The sequence below is a fragment of the Schistocerca gregaria genome, chromosome 3, assembly GCF_023897955.1.
Source record: "Schistocerca gregaria isolate iqSchGreg1 chromosome 3, iqSchGreg1.2, whole genome shotgun sequence".
Taxonomy (NCBI): Eukaryota; Metazoa; Arthropoda; class Insecta; order Orthoptera; family Acrididae; genus Schistocerca; species Schistocerca gregaria.
In genome coordinates, this window is record NC_064922.1 from 626,488,011 (window position 1) to 626,500,187 (window position 12,177).

Genomic DNA, 12,177 nt, shown 5'->3' on the forward strand with positions numbered 1-12,177 from the left:
AAACTGAATAAAGTTCCAATTTATTGCACCATGTTTGGAAAGCATGTTTGGAAGGACCCCTTTCTAATATTTTTCCAAATTATATCTTGACATTTTTTAAAATTGTCACACATTATATCTACCCTTTCATGAAGATGGTAAGCACTTTTCATTTCACCTCTGCGTTACGAAGTAGGACCCTATTCCCTCTAAGAATGTTTTACTCGAGTATTCCACCACAAGCGCCGTAATTTAGTTCTCTTTGTAAGACTGCTTTCCATCGCTGATCTGAATTACTCATTTTTCGACGGAGGCGTCCTTAGGCCTTTAGTGGTTACTCAAGTTTACGCAAATAAAAAGATAATTCCTGTACTATAAAAAAAGGCGACATGGGTGGATTGTCAGCTGGCATCACTGTAGGAACTGTTGAGAAAGTGAGCGATCTATCCTGAAAGATCATAGATAGACCATACGAACACCATCCCCAGGAGCACTGCCGCGAAGTTCGAGCCACAACTGCTGCAGGACGATCAGGCGTGACATGACGTGTAACTCTGCAGGGAACTTAAACGACAGTCATGTTTATAGCTAATCCCTAAAAGTAAGCAGCAGTCGTCGCGATGGAATAGTTCTTCTTCACCTCGGCAGAAAAGGCCTCGACATGTCAAGAGTACATGTCCTTGCTTTTTTAATTGACGGGATCATTCATAAACAGTTCATCCTTCCTTATCAAACTAACAATTGAGAGTTCTGTCACGATGTTCTAAGACGTTTGAGGGAATACGCTGAAATGTGGCCCCTCAATAGAGAAAGTTCTTCCGATGAAGTAACCTCCTTCTAAAAGACTTTGAAAAATGCGACTGCTTTAGAAGATTCGCACGCGTATTTTGTCGCGTCAAGAAAGCACGTTCCAACGGCGATGGGATTATTTTTTATACTTGTAAGCGGCATTAATGCAAATTGTAAGAATTCTTTAGCGATCTGAAAAGGTAAAAAACGTCCGAAATAGTTAATCACGTTGCTATTAAACAAGACCAACGCGTTTTGGTTGTATGGGCCACTGTCCAGTGATTCTCGACAGTGTAAAAGTTTAAAGTTTTACACAGAAAAAATGCAGAAATTAATATAAGTGGGCTTTGATATTGACGAACGTAGATTCTTTATTAAGAAATGATTAACTAAAGAGCACAAATGAAGCTTGAATCGTTTGATCACTGAACAATCTGACTACAACTCTTTGATGATGACCTCTGAAAACCATAAAAGTCATATTCAATTAAAATGCTATTCAAAAATGGTTCAAATGGCTCTGAGCACTATGGGACTTAACATCTGAGATCAACAGTCCCATAGAACTTAGAACTACTTAAACCTAACTAACCTAAGGACAACACACACATCCATGCCCGAGACAGGATTCGGACCTCCGTTCGTAGCAGTCGCGCGGTTCCAGACTGGAGGGCCTAGAACCGCTCGGCCATACCGGCCGGCGACGACGTATTGATTTTAGTTAATGTACTGCGTGAGTCGGAAGGAAGGATAGAACCTTGGAGGGGTGATATTATGGGTGATTCTGAGCATAAATCTTGAGATGAACATACGTCCCATCCCGAATGGTTTCCGAGGTAGAACATCTTTCATGTCGTTTTGTATGTTTTTGTACTGAATATCTCTAAACCCGCGGCGTCTAGCGAAAACGTGTTGCACTAGTGATTTAAAGTACATTAAATTTCCTACAAAGATGGTCCTATTCGTTTTCGTCTCTAGAACTACTAACTTGGGCAAAGAGAGCGAGAGAATATTGAACATCACATGCGTGGCGTATGAGCTGTAGCTTAGGTAGTCTTTTGTAGGCCAATTTGAGGCAGTTTCGCTGCTTGATAGACCACAAGTGTCATGTATCAAACTTTTCGTCTCGAATTCTTTTACACTACTGTGGTACGTTGTGAGAAATGACAAAGTATTGAATAATACAGAAAATAAATAACAATGTCATTAAACACGTTTTGTCTCAGAAACCATTCAGAATGGGGCATATGTCCATACGAAGTTTCTTGTTCGGAATCAGAAGTACCATCATTCCTCGAAGCATGTGTCTGTCCTCCTGACCCACCCTATATGTCGGGAATCTTTGGATACCATGTCATAGACGGAGGAATTTGCTCTTACTAGTCATACACAACGTAGCTAAATGAAATAGGTAGTCATACACAACGTAGCTAAATGAAATAGAGAATGGGAAAAGAAAGGAAAGGGATGCATGGGATATAACAACTTCTAGTCGCACGGGACGTTCTGGTAATGCAACGGCGGAAGTTGGAAATTTGCGCCGGATCGCGATTCGAACCCGGATTTGCCGCTTCTTATGAGAGGTTGCCTTCACCGACACGGCCTGCGGATGCACTAATATCGTCATAACTCCTACGGGAATTAATAATTTGCGAGTAGGGGGGTTAGTGAACGAGGGGCGCTGCTTTCCAACGTGCGGTAATTTGGAAATCTGAGTCACTCAGAGAAGCGATAATTCCGGGTTCGAGTCCGCTCCGGCACAAATTTTCAACTTTTGCCATTGCATTGTGGTTGAACGCCACGAATTCCCATCCATCCCTTCCCCTTGTTTCACCAGCCTCCATTTCACATAAGCCTATGCAGCAGCCACGTCATCACGAGTGGTGTTATTTCTGTCTGTAGTAAATATGTGCGGACGGCACGTCTCGGGACGGACGTAGCGTGCTCAGGCGAGAAGCCTCCGGTCCCGGAGTCGGCCCGCCCTGCTGGTGGCGGCGATGTAAATTGGCGCCGCTGCCGTTGCCGGCTCCCGGATGCTGCGCGCTTTGACCCCCAAACGACCTCGAGCGCGGGGTTCCGGGTGTCCTCATTCCAACCCCTTCCTTCCCACGCGGCACGGCGCGCTACCTGCGCGGCTCGCAACACTGCACCACTCCACCCCACCCCACCCCACAGAGTTGCGTCGCGCCCCACCCTTGCCTTCGCCACAGAGATGACTGTCGGACGCGGCAACCAGTTCGCGCCGACCCCACAAGTGTATTCATTTTGATACTGTTCCCACAGGTACTCGCCTTTCAGTCCGCATAACGACCCTCACGTGTCTGCTCTCCGCCCTAAGGAAACGCACTGTCATTATATCAGATGGCCACACGTATCCATTCTGAAACCAAAACAAGTCGAAACGGTAAAATTGATAGCGCCATCTTGTAACTATCGTCTTTTACACAGCATTTTAAATGCATATTTTATAATTCGTGTTCCTTCGCCGTCTGTCATTATTCGTTTCGGTCTCCCCTTTATTTCTTTCCTGATTGGCTGTAATGAAAGATTTCTTTCAAGATTCTTCGTAAAGCACATTATGAGCAACATTTCAGTTGGTGCCAAATTTCTCCTCAACCATCATCCGTAGGGAATCGCTACTTGATTGTAATTATTGTTCCGTATACTGTATCTTTGCGATTGGGAACATTTTCTGTCTTTTTTAATGGTTTTGATTGTGTGTATTCTTAGTAAAAGAAGGTTACTTCAGTGTAGTCTAATTAAATCAGGAAATGCCGACGATGTAGATGATGAAATAAGATAGTAAAAGTAGTAGAGGAGTTTTGTTATTTGGGTACCCAACACAAAAATAAATAAAATGACCAAAACACACTTAAAGGCGCTGCAGAAATTGATCCAATAGATCTAGAGGAACTTAATACAGTGTTGAAACCCTTTAGAAATAATAAATCCCCAGTTTTAAATAAAATGAATTTGAAGTTGCTTAAATATAGTGGGATGATTCTTAAATTCAAGTAGCTGCTTGGGAAAGGAAAATCATACCGAAGAACACAATAAAACTAAAGTAATCTCGATTTTCGAGAAACGTGATACGAGGGCTATTCGGAAAGTAACACCAGATCGATAGCGAAATGGAAACAACGGTGAAAATCCGATGAAGCTTTGCGTAGATGTGTTGGATAGTGCTTCTAGTATGCCCGTCGATCCCGTCACGTCGCTCTTTGCAGTTCTGAGCGCACAGTCAGCACGTAAAGATGCATAAAAATAGTATTTCCCTCCTTTGATACATTTCACATGATTTCGTGCAGTCCACAGAACGTAACTGTTATGCATTTCCTTCTTTTATGACAGTTCTCAGCCACACACTGCAGAGACAAATAGGACGCTGCTGCAGCGCTTCCGATGGAGAGTGTTTGATCACCCACCATACTGCCCGGATTTGACTCCCTCTGATTTTCACACCTGTTCACATGAACCGCTGTCTATGGAGACAACATTTCGGCACAGACGATAAGCTGCAGATCAGTGTAGAGAATTGGCTGAAAGCACAGGCGGCTGCCTTCTACGACGACGATATTGGAAAGTCAGTACAATGCTGCGTCAAATATCTCAACTGGAGCGGCAACTATGTAGGGAGATAACTGGACCGTTTGCAAATATAACATTTTTGGTTTTCACTTGAAAAGCGAGATTAATTTAGTTTTTTTTCCATTCTTGGGTACGATTTTCCTTTCCAAAGAAAGGTTGATTAGGTGTAGGTACTTGACTTTAAGAATCATCCCACCATATGTAAGCAACCCCCATCGGGTCTTACTTTCCGACCTATCGTTGTTCTTGTAATAACTACAGTAGAATAAGTCTACTAAATGATGTGTATAAAATATTAATATAACAGTTACAATAGACTTAAGGTTACTGTACACTTTCTTTTACTGGAAGGACGATATACATTCCGAAAAGGTGATCTTGCAAAAATTATACGTTTACCTTAAAACAGATCTTGGAGAGGAGAAGAGAATTTAACTTAAAAATATACACCGTCTTCGTTGATTGCCTAAGAGCATTTGATGTGGTAGATAAGGAGCAATTATGGAGATTAACGAAAAAGAATGAGTCATACAACGCGTGATTCGAGTTATCAATGATATTTAAGCCAACAAAAAAATTGAGTTAGATCTGAGGCACACGTTAGCGAAAAAATAATTCTAATTAATCAACGAGTACTCCAAGATAGCCTTCCTCAACACGAGGCAAGCTGTGATCACCATTTCCCCCAGTACCTCCCCCCCCCCCCTCCTCGCAAAAGAAACATATAAAGAGCTGAGATGCCAGGGCACATTCGTTGTTTTTTTTTTTTTAATTTTAAAAAGCAACAGTCTCAGTAGGACCGTTTACCTAGAAACTGCCTAGGTTTCAGTCGGGATAACCCCGCCTTCTTCAGAATAACAGTAACTACCGTTTGTCCATAGTGGACAAGCTAAAACTACAAATCCATAAATTATCGTCAGACTGTAGAAACTTATCTGAAACTGCCTCAGCCCCACTTCAAGGACGCGATGCGTCAGCTACGAGTGCTATACTGTAACTGACCGTAGCCTCATGAGACCCACCTAGGCGGACACAATACCTTGCACCTGCACATAAACTGTATGATAGGTACTTGTTAAGACAAGACGCGAACTTAACTCCTGACCTTGAATTTACTAGTAAAGTGAAATAAAAGGTATAGCTGAGGAAAAGGTAGTGTATGTTATCCTGTAATGAATTTACTTAGATAGATTGCCTTAACATTTATGAAGTATTCATTGGTCATGATATGAGGACGAAGTCATGTTCTTACAAGGTATGGCCTGTCTAGGAAAATTTTGTGCTTAAGCACGAAGTTTAATCACCTAAAAGGATCTTAAAAGATCTTAGGAGTGGGAAGGATAATATAAAGCCAACATCGTCATTATTATGACTAGGTCTAGAAATTTTTAAGAAGTAATTGTTAAGCACTTGCTTAGGTATGGTTACAACGCATAAACATTCTATTGACTTAGTACACAAATGGTCATGATTGAACTTATGAACAAGTCTATATCTAATCTGTAACATCCGGCAATACGGGCCATATAAAACAGATGGTCATTATTCAAGGTTAGTTGTGGTTATGAGTTGCAGAAAACACTAAAGTAGGGGATAATGTGGCGGCAATGGGGTACTCAATTTACCTTCATGGAGGTGATTCACACACATACTGTAAAAACTGTGTGTCCACTATGGACAAACGGTAGTTACTGTTATTCTGAAGAAGGTTGGGTTATCCCGACTGAAACCTAGGAAAATTCTAGGTAAACTGTGCAACTGAGGCTGTTGGTTATTAAAATTAAAATTAAAATTTATGCAATTGCTGACAGGGCTGCGAAATGTTGAAAATATTTACATTCGTTGGTGTCGATGGCAGTGACTATCTGCACTCTGAGGCCCAGGTTTCCCGGGATTCAGCTAAACTGCTTAACCCTTAACGTCCTAAGTGCGGTCTCACAGATCGCTATCGTTTATAGTTACTCTGTTGCTAATGCATTGGGGTGGGGTAGGATATTACACCGTTATCTTTATCGACGGAGCGGTAAAGCCTCATCTTTCTTTCTTTCCTTCTGTGACGCTATTTCGCTAAGAGGGGCTTTTACACGCCTAACATTCAAGGTGCCTAAAACTGACAATCCATCTTTCCTCTCTGTAATTGTACGGATCTCGACAGTGGAATTAGCTCTACTCGAGAAGGAACCTTCACTCCTTATTGGCGAAAAGCAGTGCCCAATGCCATTGCGTCTGACTTTTTTGCCACATACAGTCTTACCTGCATGAAGCTCCACTTCTGGGCATCACCCGCTAGCCGCAAGAGGTTGACCGTTTTGGCACCAGCAAGAGTTATACGATGATCATTCAGTAAATAAAGTCCGACAGTTTGTTTCAAGAACATATTTATTTTTAAGAGTTAAAATTCGTTGATAGTATCTATCAACATTTTTTTACCTGTGTTATTTCTCTACAAAGTATTCATCACGTTCAACTGTCTTATGCTAAGTTGTGTAGGAGTATGTATTTTTTGCTGATCAAAGCTCTTCTCCTGTGGTAGTCTCTATAGATACACTGCACGAATTGCACTCTCGTCATAGAGAATCCTTACGTGGCCGAAACAGATGGTACTTCTGAGGGCGCAAGGTTCTAACATTCTGGGTGGTGTCTGTTTGTTCTATATATCGTGTCTCCCTACCACTTTCGCGCAACGACGATCTGACCGTGTTTTTTAGGGAATTGACTAGTTTGAACCTGGGACCTGTTGCTGGTAAGGAGACGCCAGACCACACATGACATGCAGAATTCAGAAGAGTTCAGTGAGACTAGCGATGATATAACCAAATACGAAACGATCTCAGCGTCAGCTCCACTGCACTCCCTGTAAAAGAATCTTAATACTAACTAAATTTAGTGGAAGGGGTTCAAGGCTTTCCTATTTTTAGTTAGCTGGTAAAATAACGACGAAAAAGCAGTTAAGTTTACCACTGGAAATTTTATTCTACTCACAAAACATTGTTTGTAAATTGCACTATTGATAAAAGGAAGTGTTTTAATACAGGATGGCAAAATCCAACTGCGTTCAACAAAAATGTGAACGAATATTCCCTGAGTGGGTTTCCAAGTTCTACAATGAATCGAAGGATGACCTATGCCATATCACATCTATAATATAGGTTTAAATTAAGTTTCACAACAGAGAAAACTATCAAAATGGTCTACAGTGACCCTCAATCATCTTTAATTACTTACCTAACTTGTCGTAAATTACAGTGGCTGAAGTGGCTTCTCAATAATTATGTTGTTCTTGTTGTTCTTGTTGTTGTTGTTGTTGTCTTCAGTCCTGAGACTGGTTTGATGCAGCTCTCCATGCTACTCTATCCTGTGCAAGCTTCTTCATCTCCCAGTACCTACTGCAACCTACATCCTTCTGAATCTGCTTAGTGTATTCCTCTCTTGGTCTCCCTCTACGATTTTTACCCTCCACGTTGCCCTCCAATGCTAAATTTGTGATTCCTTGATGCCTCAAAACATGTCCTACCAACCGATCCCTTCTTCTAGTCAAGTTGTGCCACAAACTTCTCTTCTCCCCAATCCTATTCAATACCTCCTCATTAGTTACGTGATCTACCCATCTAATCTTCAGCATTCTTCTGTAGCACCACATTTCGAGAGCTTCTATTCTCTTCTTGTCCAAACTAGTTATCGTCCATGTTTCACTTCCATACATGGCTACACTCCAAACAAATACTTTCAGAAACGACTTCCTGATACATAAATCTATATTCGATGTTAACAAATTTCTCTTCTTCAGAAACGCTTTCCTTGCCATTGCCAGTCTACATTTTATATCCTCTCTACTTCGACCATCATCAGTTATTTTACTTCCTAAATAGCAAAACTCCTTTACTACTTTAAGTGTCTCATTTCCTAATCTAATTCCCTCAGCATCACCCGATTTAATTTGACTACATTCCATTATCCTCGTTTTGCTTTTGTTAATGTTCATCTTATATCCTCCTTTCAAGACACTGTCCATTCCGTTCAACTGCTCTTCCAAGTCCTTTGCCGTCTCTGACAGAATTACAATGTCATCGGCGAACCTCAAAGTTTTTACTTCGTCTCCATGAATTTTAATACCTACTCCAAATTTTTCTTTTGTTTCCTTTACTGCTTGCTCAATATACAGATTGAATAACATCGGGGAGAGGCTACAACCCTGTCTCACTCCTTTCCCAACCACTGCTTCCCTTTCATGCCCCTCGACTCTTATGACTGCCATCTGGTTTCTGTAAAAATTGTAAATAGCCTTTCGCTCCCTGTATTTTACCCCTGCCACCTTTAGAATTTGAGAAAGAGTATTCCAGTCAACATTGTCAAAAGCTTTCTCTAAGTCTACAAATGCTAGAAACGTAGGTTTGCCTTTTCTTAATCTTTCTTCTAAGATAAGTCGTAAGGTCAGTATTGCCTCACGTGTTCCAACATTTCTAAGGAATCCAAACTGATCCTCCCCGAGGTCCGCATCTACCAGTTTTTCCATTCGTCTGTAAAGAATTCGCGTTAGTATTTTGCAGCTGTGACTTATTAAACTGATAGTTCGGTAATTTTCACATCTGTCAGCACCTGATTTCTTTGGGATTGGAATTATTATATTCTTCTTGAAGTCTGAGGGTATTTCACCTGTCTCATACATCTTGCTCACCAGCTGGTAGAGTTTTGTCATGACTGGCTCTCCCAAGGCCGTCAGTAGTTCTAATGGAATGTTGTCTACTCCGGGGGCCTTGTTTCGACTCAGGTCTTTCAGTGCTCTTTCAAACTCTTCACGCAGTATCTTACCTCCCATTTCGTCTTCATCCACATCCTCTTCCATTTCCATAATATTGTCCTCAAGTACATCGCCCTTGTATAAACCTTCCACATACTCGTTCCACCTTTATGCCTTCCCTACTTTGCTTAGAACTGGGTTGCCATCTGAGCTCTTGATATTCATACACGTGGTTCTCTTCTCTCCAAAGATCTCTTTAATTTTCCTGTAGGCAGTATCTATCTTACCCCTAGTGAGATAAGCTTCTACATCCTTACATTTGTCCTCTAGCCATCCCTGCTTAGCCATTTTGCACTTCCTGTCGATCTCATTTTTGATACGTTTGTATTCCATTTTGCCTGTTTCATTTACTGCAATTTTATATTTTCCCCTTTCATCAATTAAATTCAATATTTCTTCTGTTATCCAAGGATTTCTACTAGCCCTCGTCTTTTTACCTACTTTATCCTCTGCTGCCTTCACTACTTCATCCCTCAGAGCTACCCATTCTTCTTCTGCTGTGTTTCTTTCCTCCATTCCTGTCAATTGTTCCCTTATGCTCTCCTTGAAACTGTGTACAACCTCTGGTTCTTTCAGCTTATCCAGATCCCATGTCCTTAAATTCAAACCTTTCTGCAGTTTCTTCAGTTTTAACCTACAGGTCATAACCAATAGGTTGTGGTCAGAGTCCACATCTGCCCCTGGAAATGTCCTACAATTTAAAACCTGATTCGTAAATCTCTGTCTTACCATTATAATCTATCTGATACCTTTTAGTATCTCCAGGATTCTTCTATGTCTACAACCTTCTTTTATGATTCTTCAACCAAGTGTTAGCTATGATTAAGTTATGCTCTGTGCAAAATTCTACCAGACGGCTTCCTCTTTCATTTCTTAGCCCCAATCCATAATCACCTACTATGTTTCCTTCTCTCCCTTTTCCTACTGACGAATTCCAGGCACCCATGACTATTAAATTTTCGTCTCCCTTCACTACCTGAATAAATAATTATATAACAGAGAAATCATCGCGTTTCAGATTTTTACTTCAAGTGGCAAATGTGAACACCATGAGCTTTAATTGACGATCGACACTAGTATTACGCAAAAAAGGGGGTGTAACAGATGAGACTTCTGCAGTTCTGAGTGAAGCTTTATGCGTCGTCATGCGGCATCGCGTGCGTTCATTACCTTGTCATTGGTTAGGCAGCTTCACGGGGGCAGCAGCCGGCGCAGCAGCCATCCAGCTCGCCGTCTCGGAACTAAGTCTTCTCCTAACTTCTCCTTACTACCATGTACCGAAGTTGGTTTAAAAAAACTATCTGGCTGTGTTTTCATCTGACCAATCAGGATCTCAATGTTAACCTTAAGCTCCGCCTACAAAAATTCTGTCTACCCAATGAGAAACGTTATACTTTTCGTGGTGGGGCGATGTTTTTAAAGTTTGCAACGTACCAGACACGCAAAAAAGTCTCATGCTAAAACTTGCAGCTGGTGTGGTCCTTTTAGCGTTATCGTAAGATCTATACTGTTCTTCTGGAGGGATCTATCTTTTACCATGGGCTGGGGGGTGGTCCTAACGTAGCAGAGACGCGGAAAAGTCTCACGCTGAAACTTGCGGGTGGTGTTGTCCTAGTGGTTAGCTGGCCACGTGGGTGTCCAGTCCGTCCCTTATCGTAGGATCTTCTAGCTTAACACGGTTCTGCTCTCGGCTTCTGTTCTCGTTTCTCCCCTCGGAACTGCGTCTGTCTCACGCTGGGAAGGTATGACATGCATTTAGGCATTCTTGTGTTAGTCTGTGGTATTCCAATTTCTCACTCGTTATTCGTATTACTTTGGTTAATTTATTGTCACGATGTATTCGGAGCTATGTGACATACTACTGGATTTGCTTATCATGTTAGGGTTTTCATGGAAGGTGTTGGATTTGCCTGACACCTTACAATGTCTGGGCTCAGACAATAATGTCCAGCCCAATTTGGTGATAAGTTCCCGCGTTCTGAAACTAGATTTCTTTTTGTTTATTGGGAGACCAAACACGTCGGAGACGATTCTTGTGTTTCTTCAAAGTCTTCACACATGTTTCTGAATTAATGGTTAACCATTTTGGCAATACATTCACAAAATTACACAGAAGACTGTCACCTCAATTTTGACAGCAGAGGACTCTCTTTTTTTTGTTTTCTGGTAAGTGTAGGTGATGTCAAAGTAGTGACTGTCCTTTTGTTTACGGTTCAAAGTGAGGCATCCATGTTTCATCACCTGTTACGATTCGTGACAGTAAGGGTCCTCCATTGGCCTCAAACTGCCGCAACAGTTCAGAAGATATGGCTTTTCTATGAATCGTGCGGTCCATTGAGAGCACTCGTGGTACCTATATTCAGCATTCCTCTCTATATAAAGATCCTCAGTCATCGCACACGCACTTCCAGGCCTCACTGTGTTTCAGTTCCCCATCTGGGCGGGCTGGCAGCAGCATTTCCGCTGCTCTTCAGCCGAAAGACAGAACAAACAATAGAAGACAGTTAAAATTATAGCCGGCAGCGGTGGTCTAGCGGTTCTAGGCGCGCAGTCCAGAACCGCACGACTGCTACGGAATCAGGCTCGAATCCTGCCTTGGGCATGGATGTGTGTGATGTCCTTAGGTTAGTTAGGTTTAAGTAGTTCTAAGTTCTAGGGGACTGATGACCTCCTATGTTAAGTCCCATAGTGCTCAAAGCCATTTGAACCATTTTCGTAGGGTGGGGGCACGCCAAAGTGGGCCAGGTAGGGAGGGATATGGGAGGGAAAGAGGCTAGGTTTGGGTGCAGGGCGTCAGGGGGGAGGAAGGATGAAAATCCACTCTGGGAGAAGCAGGGGAGAGGAAAAAGTGGGCCCTTGGGAGGGGGGAACAAGACCAGGTAATAGTTGGAAGGAAGGGTATATGTCACGGCGAAGTTCATCATCTGGCAGGGGGAGGCGCTGGAAATTGCCCTGATGAAGGAGATGGAGGGTGCAGAGGTGGAGAGAGGGAGGGATACAGCGATACAGGTGCAGCAATGGGT